The 12,500-nt window shown below is 35.6% G+C and overlaps 2 non-coding genes across 2 annotated transcripts; both read right to left on the bottom strand.

The window, feature by feature from the left end:
* Window positions 1–9,802: 9,802 nt before the first annotated feature.
* Window positions 9,803–9,876, bottom strand: TRNAW-CCA (transfer RNA tryptophan (anticodon CCA)). The gene has a single exon. It is a non-coding gene; the product is annotated as a tRNA-Trp (tRNA).
* A 165-nt stretch (window positions 9,877–10,041) lies between these two features.
* Window positions 10,042–10,115, bottom strand: TRNAP-UGG (transfer RNA proline (anticodon UGG)). Its single transcript has one exon. It is a non-coding gene; the product is annotated as a tRNA-Pro (tRNA).
* Window positions 10,116–12,500: the final 2,385 nt, after the last annotated feature.

The raw sequence follows: 12,500 nt of genomic DNA, 5'->3' as shown, positions 1-12,500 counted from the left end.
CTATTGTTGGACCCCTAATTAATCCTATGGATCCTTAGGATTGGTGGATCATTTTATATACCGTAGTTTCAGACCATAAATCAAGCCAAAGGTCACAACCCTTTCTACCTATCCTATATATTTGTCCTTTTCATTCCGTGTTGTAATCGAAATTGATTATTCTAATCTATGAGTTTACGAGATTACGAGATTATACGAAAATGAATTCTTCATGGGGAGAACACATATTTCTCTTTCTCTTTTCGATGAGAATTTGTACACGACATTGGAGAAACCTCTCTTTCTATTTAGAATTCATGAAGAAAAGGTTCATCAGATATAGTGAATTGATATCCCCAATTCCCGCAAAAAAGAATCATTTTTTTTTTTCAATACTCACTCGTTATTAGTTAATGATCCTATCCTAGTGATTGGATCTATATGCTTATTCCGATAGTAAATGAAATAGTAAATGATTATTCATCGAATGACTATTCATCTATTGTTATTTTATTGTATTTTCAAATAGGGGGCAGGAAGGCTCTATGGAAAAATGGCGGTTCAATTCGATGTTGTCTAACGAGGAGTTAGAACACAGTGTGGGCTAAGTAAATCAATGAACAGTCTCGGTCGTGCTATTGAAATACCAGTGGAAGTGAAGACCTCATATATATGATACGGATAAAAACATTCATAGTTGGAGTGATAGTTGGCAGTTATAGTTGCAATAATGTTGATGATTTATTTGGTATCAGGGACATTTGGAGTTTCGTCTCTGATGACACTTTTTAGTTAGGGATATTAATGGGGACAGTTATTCCGTCTATTTTGATATTGAAAATCAGATTTTTGAGATTGACAATGATAGTTCTTTTCTGAGTGAACTAGAAAGTCCTTTTTCTAATTATCTGAATTCTAGTTATCTGAATAGTGGGTCTAAGAGTAACAATCGCTATTATGATCGTTACATGTATGATATTAAATATAGTTGGAATAATCACATTAATAGTTGCATTGATAGTTATCTTCATCCTGAAATCAGTATTGAGAGTTATATTTCAAGTAGTAGCGACAATTACGGTGACAGTTACATTTCTAGTTTCATTTGTAATGAAAGTGTAAGTGTTAGTGACAATGGGAGTTCAAGTATAAGAACTAGTGGTAATGGCAGCGATTTCAATATAAGAGGAAGATCTAATGATTTCGATATAAATAAAAAATACAGACATTTATGGGTTCAATGCGAAAATTGTTATGGATTAAATTATAAGAAATTTTTTAGGTCAAAAATGAATATTTGTGAACAATGTGGATATCATTTGAAAATGAGTAGTTCAGATAGAATCGAACTTTCGATTGATCCGGGCACTTGGGATCCTATGGATGAAGACATGGTCTCTATCGACCCCATTGAATTTCACTCGGAGGAGGAACCTTATAGAGATCGTATCGATTCTTATCAAAGAAAGACAGGTTTAACCGAGGCTGTTCAAACAGGCATAGGTCAACTAAATGGTATTCCCATAGCAATTGGGGTTATGGATTTTCAGTTCATGGGGGGTAGTATGGGATCCGTAGTAGGCGAGAAAATAACCCGTTTGATCGAGTATGCTACTAATGGATCTCTACCTATTATTATGGTGTGTGCTTCTGGAGGAGCACGCATGCAAGAAGGAAGTTTGAGCTTGATGCAAATGGCGAAAATATCTTCCGCTTCATATAATTATCAATCAAATAAAAAGTTATTCTATGTATCAATCCTTACATCTCCTACAACCGGTGGAGTGACAGCCAGTTTTGGTATGTTGGGAGATATCATTATTGCCGAGCCCAATGCCTACATTGCATTTGCGGGTAAAAGAGTAATTGAACAAACATTGAATAAGACAGTACCCGACGGTTCACAAGCGGCTGAGTATTCATTCCATAAGGGCTTATTCGATTCAATCGTACCACGTAATCCTTTAAAGGGTGTTCTGAGTGAATTATTTCAGCTACATGGTTTCTTTCCTTTGAATCAAAATTCAAGTAATGAAAACCTATAATAGAATAAAATAAATCGAATCGAAGTGTTGTATATTTCTATATCTCCCGAGAACCTCCATTTTTGACTTGACTATGAATTCCTGTTGGATCAGATTCTAACGAATTTTTGGGGAACTCATAATAAACCCCTTATTCTCCTTATTAAAATAAAAAGATAAGGACGGGAGAACAAGAATAATAAAGCGGATTATCATACGTATATTTCGTGTAGAAAGATGAATAGGTACATTTATTTAGTTCTACATTCCTTGAACTTATTATATACTTATAATACTTATAATAGATAGACTTATCATAAGATATCTTTTATAACAGGAGATATCTTTTATAACAGGTACAAATATTAAATCGAGGCACCTATTCTATGACAGATCTCAACTTACCCTCTATTTTTGTGCCTTTAGTGGGCCTAGTATTTCCGGCAATTGCAATGGCGTCTTTATCTCTTCATGTTCAAAAAAACAAGATTGTTTAGATCCGATGGGACTAAATCTCATCAATTTATTTCAACACTTGGACTTGGATCATAATACAGATACCTATTTAGTGGAATATGGTACGATATGTGGCTCCCCTCGAACACAAAAATAATACAAATAACAAATAAAAAGGAAAAGGCTGTTATGTTATGCATGCAGATACATGATCTATGGATAAATGCATGTATATGCGGGTATAGCTGTTTTAAAATAGATCGGCGGATATCTATATCTGAAATAGAAAGTAAATGTATCTATATGTTATGTAGATATACATAATGGGATCATATGAAGGGGATGTTATTATTTTATATCTAACCAATTCGATGAATTACTGCTAAGGGTTCACATCATAATAGTGCTAGTTGATGAGAGTTACTTCGGGAGCCAAAAAGGTAAAGTCAAATTCATTTGGCTTATTCTCTCAATTCCAATAGAATGCAACTGGATCTAGTATGAACTGGCGATCAGAACGTATATGGATAGAACTTATAACGGGGTCTCGAAAAACAAGTAATTTCTGCTGGGCCTTTATCCTTTTTTTAGGTTCGCTAGGATTCTTATTGGTTGGAACTTCCAGTTATCTTGGTAGGAATTTGATATCCTTATTCCCGTCTCAGCAAATAATTTTTTTTCCACAAGGGATCGTGATGTCTTTTTATGGGATCGCGGGTCTGTTCATTAGTTCCTATTTGTGGTGCACAATTTCGTGGAATGTGGGTAGTGGTTATGATCGATTCGATAGAAAAGAAGGGGTCGTGTGTATTTTTCGTTGGGGATTTCCTGGAATAAATCGTCGAATCTTCCTTCGATTTCTTATGAGAGATATCCAGTCGATCAGAATGGAAGTTAAAGAGGGCCTTTATTCCCGTCGTGTCCTTTATATGGAAATTAGAGGCCAGGGAGCTATCCCCTTGACTCGAACTGATGAGAATTTGACTCCACGAGAAATTGAACAAAAAGCTGCCGAATCGGCCTATTTCTTGCGTGTACCAATTGAAGTATTTTGAAATAAACTGTGATGAAGAATGAATGTTTTCTTTCTCAGTATGAGGGAAGGAGCTCAGGAATCCCCTTTTACTTTTAATATAAGCGAAGTTTCTTCGGAACGTTCATTCGAGCAAATCATGTTAGATTCTATTTCACCCGTTCTGTTGGTAATGCCGCTGTACTGTGGCCTATAGAATAAAGCAAGCAAGCAGGCATATATGGAACAACCATAATAAGAAGCAAGTTTTGTCCACCAAAACTATTTTTATGCATATGGAACTCAACTCAATTCTTTCATATTAGTAAGAAGTCCAATAAGTATGTATTCATCACACATATCAGAACATTTCGGAATACAGTACAGAATTCATCTTTTTAGGCCCAATATTTTGAATTGATACGTTAGATACAGATGGATCATCTCTCATAAATTATCTCCCTTTTGTCATTTGTCAATCGATCTTTCTTTTTATCTTATCCTCTCTTTTGCTCCTTGATGGCCAAACGATTGGATCTTTCATAACCATCCAATTTCTCTCTCCTTTTGCCACTCCTTTCGGATTTCATCATCAATATTCTTCAAAAATATCCCTTCAATTATTCCTGGGCTGTGGGTAGCCAGCCAAACATTTCGAAATAATTGATTGATCGAGGGGGAGTTTTTTTGTCTCAAAATCCGAATAATATTCATTACTTCAAGTGGTTGCATTCATCGAAAGGAACAAATGAAGATGCAATTGGTTCGAATTTGACCATGGGATATCTGGAAACAATATTTGATTATTTCTTTCATTTGAAATGGGCCCTTATTTTTTCATTTCATTTTTATTTGATTCTATTTCTATATTCTTTCCAGATCCAAGGACTAAACAATGAAAAAAAAAAAGTGCCAAAAAAGAAAAAAGCATTGACTCCCCTCCCATATCTTGCATCTATAGTCTTTTTGCCCTGGTGGATCTCTCTCTCATTTAATAAAAGTCTGGAACCTTGGGTTACTCATTGGTGGAATACCAGGCAATCCGAAACTTTTTTGAATGATATTCAAGAAAATAACGTTCTAGAAAGATTCATAGAATTAGAAGAACTATTCCTGTTGGACGAAATGATAAAGGACTACCAGGAGACACAGATACAAAAGTTTCGTATAGGAATCCACAAAGAAACGATACAATTGATCAAAATGCACAATGAAGATCATATCCATATCATTTTGGATTTCTCGGCAAATATAATCTGTTTCGCTATTCTAAGCGGTTATTCTATTCTGGGTAATGAAGAACTTCTCATTTTGAATTCTTGGGTTCAGGAATTCCTCTATAACTTAAGTGACACAATAAAAGCTTTTTCTATTCTTTTATTAACTGATTTATGTATCGGATTCCACTCGCCTTATGGTTGGGAACTAATGATTGGCTCGATCTACAAAGATTTTGGATTTTCCCATAACGATCAAATTATATCTGGTCTTGTTTCTACCTTTCCAGTCATTCTAGATACAATTTTGAAATATTGGATCTTCCATTATTTAAATCGTGTATCTCCTTCACTTGTAGTCATTTATCATTCAATGAATGAATGAAGAACTCATTTGATCCGCTGATATCAATCAAATAATCCCACTCTTTATACTTTTACCCGTCCAGGGAATTCGATTCCTCCTATATTCCAGTACAATTATTCCAGTACAATATCAGAATCGTGGATAGGGAACTATACTATACTAACTATATTAGCTACCTACCTAATTTATTGTAGAAATTTCCGGGATCAATGATTGGACCATGCAAAATAGAAATACCTTTTCTTGGGTAAAGGAACAAATGACTCGATTCATTTCCGTATCGATCATGATATATGTAATAACTAGGACATCTATTTCAAATGCATATCCTATTTTTGCGCAGCAGGGTTATGAAAATCCACGAGAAGCAACTGGGCGTATTGTATGTGCCAATTGCCATTTAGCTAATAAACCCGTGGATATTGAGGTTCCACAAGCTGTGCTTCCTGATACTGTATTTGAAGCAGTTGTTAGAATCCCTTATGATATGCAACTGAAACAAGTTCTTGCTAATGGTAAAAAGGGGTCTTTGAATGTGGGGGCTGTTCTTATTTTACCCGATGGATTCGAATTAGCTCCCCCCGATCGTATTTCTCCCGAGATGAAAGAAAAGATAGGCACTCTGTCTTTTCAGAGTTATCGCCCCACTAAAAAAAATATTCTTGTGATAGGTCCTGTTCCTGGTCAGAAATATAGTGAAATCGTCTTTCCCATTCTTTCTCCGGACCCTGCTACTAAGAAAGACGTTAACTTCTTAAAATATCCTATATACGTAGGTGGGAACAGGGGAAGGGGCCAGATTTATCCCGATGGGGGTAAGAGTAACAATACAGTCTATAATGCTACAGGAGCGGGTATAGTAAGCAGAATGGGTATAGTAAGCAGAATAGTACGTAAAGAAAAAGGGGGGTATGAAATAACCATAGCTGATGCATCGGATGGACACCAAGTAATTGATATTATACCTCCAGGACCGGAACTTCTTGTTTCAGAGGGTGAATCTATCAAGCTTGATCAACCATTAACGAGTAATCCTAATGTGGGTGGATTTGGTCAGGGAGATGCAGAAATAGTACTTCAAGATCCATTACGTGTCCAAGGGTTGTTGTTCTTTTTGGTATCTGTTATTCTGGCACAAATCTTTTTGGTTCTTAAAAAGAAACAGTTTGAGAAGGTTCAATTGTCCGAAATGAATTTCTAGATACATGGATCCATCAAATTGGTAAAAAGAGACGAACTATTGTTGATCGATGCAATTATGTATGATCAAAAAAATAATGAAAAGCTTTTTTCTTTATACTGTTTTTCGGCGAGATGTCAGGAATTGTTTGTGCCCCGTTCCTAGTAATAATATGTATATTCTGAAGAAGGCTACTTGACATTTTTTTTTTTTTCAAAAAAAAAATTGGAGTGGTGTGACTATGCCAGGCCTCTTAATCCCAGATTATAAATGCCATGTAATGCATCAATAGTTTTTGATTCTATTGTACCTAATAGAATCGAATTCTATTAGATAATAGGCAAGGAAGAAAATAAATGGCAAGGAATAAATGAAAGTAACAAATGATTCTAGGAGGGATTGCTCGTCTTACTAATCTTCCACACAAGAAAAGGAATTTTTCACCCTTTTCCTGTGTGGAAATAATAATGATTCTTGATCCTGTTCGTTAAAGATTACGATTTTCTTTTCCAGGACTATTATAACCTCTTTCTTTAGATTCATAAGCAGTAGTGGACAAACAAAAAAAAAGGGGGGGGGCGGGGGGAATCACTCATTGAGCAAATAGAACTTCTTCAATGAACTTATAAAAAAAAAAAAAGCAAATTTTCGCTGTGATGAGATAATCAATAAGGATTTGGATATGTGCAAAAATCCAAGATTTTCACTTTTTTTTTTTCACCACACTCGGGCATTAAATTAAGTGTCTTTTGCTTGAAATTTTATTTATGGAGTAAGGTTCATTTCCATACTAATTGGAATTGATTTGAAGAATGTCTCATCTGTAGAAATCCATATTGTGTCATCCATAAAATCGATTGATTCCTTCTTTCTTCTTGCTTCGGAAGAGTCCGTCCATACTATAGAGGAACAGATACTATGACAATCAAGGGATTAAATTCTTCAAAAACATCATTAGAAACAAAGGAATGGGGTGGTTTTAAACATCGGATCGAAGCAAAGGATCCGTTTTGTCATTTCTACGAATCAAATATTCTTCTTATGTTGACTGAATGAATTTCCAACCTTTATGTTATGAAATGGATCAAAGTCTCGCTGGAAGAGTAAGAACTCAACAGGACCTTACCCCTCTTTGTTTTGTCTGATTCGAGGGGTAAGGTCCTGTTGAGTTCTTACTTTTTCATGTCCACAATCCGGTTCTCATCCGATCACTATAGGGATGAGCCCAATCCGGAGTATGAACCGTAAAAGAAAATACCTATTGAACCAATCACAGGAATACCAGTTACAGTACCTATCAGCCAAAGAGGAATCCTTCCAGTAGTATCGGCCATTTACCCCGCTTCCCTCCACATTTCATCAAGTGGTCATGCTAGAGACATAAACAGTCATGGATAATTATGAGGATGATATCCTTCCGAATGGGATAAGAGAATTCCTACTATTCTCTTTCTTTCTCTCAATTGAAGAAATAATTGGAAAATAAAACAGCAAGTACAAAAATGAGTAATAACCCCCAGTAGAGGCTGGTACGATTCAATTCAACATTTTGTTCGTTCGGGTTTGATTGTGTCGTAGCTCTATAATTCAGATTAGGTTTATCGTTGGATGAACTGCATTGCTGATATTGACCCCAAAAAAGAAACGGTAGGTACAGCCAGTCCGTGAACGGCCAACCAGCGCACTGTAAAAATTGGATAGGTTCGATCTATGGTCATTGAGGCCTCCTAAAAGGATCTACTAAATTCATCGAGTTGTTCCAAAGGGTCAAAACGGCCAGTTATTAATGGAATCCCCTGTCGGCTCTCTGTGAAATACTCGTTTGGCCGAGGGCTTCCAAACACATCATAAGCTAAACCCGTGCTGACGAATAACCAACCCGCAATGAATAGGGAAGGTATAGTAATACTATGAATAACCCAGTATCGAATACTGGTGATAATATCAGCAAAAGAACGTTCTCCCGTGCTTCCAGACATGCTGAGCTCCACATATTCTTGTACAGTCAAAGGGGGATCGATTCCTTGAAAGATGGGATCAGTAAATGGAAAACTACTGATATTTCATCTTTGTGAGATCGTCAATATTGTACCGAAGGTGTATTTAGAGTATACCGAATCAGTATAGCTATCCTTCCTCTGACACAGCAACGCAGTTTCAATCAGTATCGAAAAGAAATGGTACATAATTCCCCTTTTCCTTTCTTGTTACTTGTCTATGCGGAACCGCGTGTCATTCAATCAAAAATTGATCAAATTTCTGTAGTATAGGGTTTCAAGTATTGGCTTTGGACTAGAAACTGAAGTTCTTAGTAAAGTTTGAGTCAACGGGTTCTAGTTCTAATAATTAATGAACGAGATTATCATATTCCACACAATTCAATTAGATGCAAAATATAGAAATCCCCTCTCATGGTTGTAGAAAAGATATTTTTCTTTTTTTCTAATCCTTTCATTTCAAGTAATTGGTTGGTTCTACAGTAGTAGATAGTATTCGATGAAAGAAAGAGAAGAAACAATAAATAGTTTGAACAATCAATATTCGTGATGCAACCATTACTGGATTAGATCCAAAGGTTCCTTCTTGACCTAGCTACAAGGATGGAACTCCATGATATGGAAAGACAGACTGTGGAACCTAAAAGGATAATAGGAATTGATAAATTGAAAAAGAAAAGAAATAAATGGTCAAAATGGAAATTCTTTTGAAATCCAATTCTTTTATTCTATAGTTATTCAAAGATAATTTCATTTTTGAATGAAGTTACACGACACAGTTCTTCTGACTATTACTTTACTCACGAGTTGCTCAATGAATCTGTTGATTTGAAATCCCGACATTGGTAGATGTCACAGATGATAAATCAATCTTTTTTTTTTTTTCTACCTCTGCTACTCTATCTTTGTCAGTGCCGTCTATAATGACTGATGAATCAAGAACTTTCAATTGGAACTGATTCTGTCAATTGGTATTTTTTCTGATCATCACATCTCGCAAAAATTGAAACTTAGGTAAGTGCTTTATAAACATATGTAAAAAAAAAAGAACGTATCTCATTTAGCTCCTTCATGCCCACTATAACTAGTTATTTCGGTTTTCTACTAGCTGCTTCAACTATAACCCCAGCTCTATTGATTGGTCTGAGCAAGATACGACTTATTTGAAATTAATTGAATGAATAATTCATCAAAATAAATAGTTCTGTGAGATTTCAGGTATTCGATAGTTCCTTCCCGCGTTAATTACCAATTCTTGATCATTGAGATTCATGGGTGATTCGGAGTAATATTTAGGGATAGATATTACCTCTATTTTTACCCTTTCCAACAAATTGAAATGATTGAAGTTTTTCTATTTGGAATCGTCTTAGGTCTAATTCCTATTACTTTGGCCGGATTATTCGTAACTGCATATTTACAATACAGACGCGGAGATCAGTTGGACCTTTGATTGAGTAACATCTCTTTTTTGATTGACCTCCTTCTTAAGCTGCAGGAGGTCAAATTCAGGTTGCAGTTCAAGTTAGTAAAGTTATTTTATTGTGATTCAACATTACAAAAACAGAATCACGCTCTGTAGGATTTGAACCTACGACATCGGGTTTTGGAGACCCACGTTCTACCGAACTGAACTAAGAGCGCTTTCTTATGACAGGAGATACAACTGTAAAGAAAGGGATTCTTTTTGTACCCCCAATACACCTTGCATGCATGTAGTATCATAAAATGCAAAATTATGTCCAGTCCAGTCCAATTTGAATCGATCTCAACTGATCCCTCGTTACTGCCCATAGGAGAAGTAATAGGTAGGGATGACAGGATTTGAACCCGTGACATTTTGTACCCAAAACAAACGCGCTACCAAGCTGCGCTACATCCCTTTCAATTGTTGTACAGTTTCATTGTAGGGAATCCTTGTCTTGTTTTCCACATCGTTATTTCCTAATATCTAGAGACAATTTCTCTTGCCATTTCTTCTTTTTGATTTCATATAATCAAAGAATTATATACATATGAAACCTAACGTATAAAAAAATGAATATTTATCGGTAATGCTCAGTAAGAAAGGGTCATCTTTTTCTGTTTTAGGGACAAGTAGATCTAATCCACCGGATTATTGTACATATTCATTTTCATTTTAGTTCGGGATTAGGGATTTCGTGTACAAATACAAGTGATCTTTAGCTACAGATACATCTGATCATATATGTATTCCAATAAAGAAGGAGGATTTTCAATGCGAGATATAAAAACATATCTCTCCGTGGCACCTGTGCTAACTACGCTATGGTTCGGGTCTTTAGCAGGTCTATTGATAGAGATCAATCGTTTATTCCCAGATGCGTTGACATTCCCCTTTTTTTCATTCTAGTTATTGACATGGGAAGGGGTGAAGAAGATTAGAGATACAACAAATTCTCTGTGACTAATCCACCCTTTTGAATTTTTTTTTTAAGTTGTTTAGGAAGGAAAGAGAAAGAAAAGTGGATTAAACCTCAGCGAAACTCGGGCTCAGCATAGAATTAATAGAGGGAGAACAGAAATAGAAATGTGGGTCTAGGACAGGCTGTTCAAGAGCATACAAGATAGTAAATGAAATACTGACTGGGATTAGAAATAATGGATAGTTAGAAATAATTGTATTACTTATTATTACTCTATTGATTGCAGCGAAATCTTTCATAATTGGATTTCGAGTTATCAGTTAGCAACTTCTATTTATTTTTCCTTCTTTTCGTATTCTTCGATTCAGATCGAAAATAGAAGAGTGGAGGGAATCCAAAATCCAAAGGAGGTTCATGGCCAAGGGTAAAGATGTCAGAATAAGAGTTATTTTGGAATGTACCAGTTGTGTCCGAAATGATTTAAATAAGGAATCGCGGGGCATTTCCAGATATATTACTCAAAAGAATCGACACAATACGCCTAGTCGATTGGACTTGAGAAAATTCTGTCCTTATTGTTACAAGCATACGATTCATGGGGAGATAAAGAAATAGATCGAACAGAATAGAATGTCTGTTCCACCCTTCCAAGGAACAGGACAAAATTACATATAGATAGATATATAAAATATAAACAAATCAAGTACTATTACTATTTCGGTCGGATCCGAAACCGAAATGAATGAAGAAATAAGATTTTAGAGATAAGGAATAAATCATGGATAAATCCAAGCGACCCTTTCGTAAATCCAAGCGATCTTTTCGTAGGCGTTTGCCCCCAATTGGATCGGGGGATCGAATTGATTATAGAAATATGAGTTTAATTAGTCGATTTATTAGTGAACAAGGAAAAATATTATCTAGACGAGTGAATAGATTGACCTTGAAACAACAACGATTAATTACTATTGCTATAAAACAAGCTCGTATTTTATCTTCGTTACCTTTTCTTAATAATGAGAAACAATTTGAAAGAACCGAGTCGACCCCTAGAACTGCTGGTCCTAAAACCAGAAATAAATAGGCCTACTTCTCAATTGAATCAAAACTCTAATTGGAATTCAAACTCAGATTGAGGTTTTGTTCGAAAAAGCCGAGATACTTGATTGTCGCGTCGTAAGAAAAAAAAAAAAAGAATGAATGGGGAAGAAAAAATATTTTTTTTTATTGAAAAGTGTTCGTTCATTTCTAATATTTATCATATTCATTTCTACTCTACCTTCCCGGAGTTCATTCTCCGGGGAACTCCGTTTAAATCATTTCGGTGAATTCGTTCCAGTCGCCTTATTTGATAATCTCATTTGAAATCATGTAAATGCAATTCCTATTTGATATAGCTATTTGTGCAAGTATTTTACGATTAAGAAGCAACTGCCTCTTGTACAGATCGTGCATTAATCGACTATAACTATAGGATACCCCATTTTCACGAGTTACTGCATTTATCCGAGTGATCCACAAACGACGAAAATCTCTCTTTTGCCTGCATCTATCCCGATGACTGGAAACCAAAGCTCTCATTTTCTGTTGAGTAGTAGTTCGAGTAAGTCTTGAATGAGCCCCTCGAAAGGTTGATGCAAATAAACGAATTTTTGTTCGACGTCTCCGAGCTATATATCCCCGCCTAACTCTGGTCATTGAATCAAATGAAACCTTGATGAATAACTAATTGATTTCTTTTCTTTCAGTCATTCTTTTCCCCTCCCCTAGTTTATTAGTAACAAAACGGATTCTTCCGATGTATAAAATAAAAATTCCAATGGCTTTTGCTACTATGACCTTCCCAACCACGATTTTTGATTTCTTCCAGGCATTTCACCT

Source organism: Tasmannia lanceolata, unplaced genomic scaffold (genome assembly GCF_043159265.1).
Source record: "Tasmannia lanceolata isolate RefF3 unplaced genomic scaffold, GAP_Taslan_0.1 ptg001075l, whole genome shotgun sequence".
Taxonomy (NCBI): Eukaryota; Viridiplantae; Streptophyta; class Magnoliopsida; order Canellales; family Winteraceae; genus Tasmannia; species Tasmannia lanceolata.
Note: the sequence above shows the minus strand (reverse complement) of the source record. Positions and strands in the feature narration are given on the sequence as shown.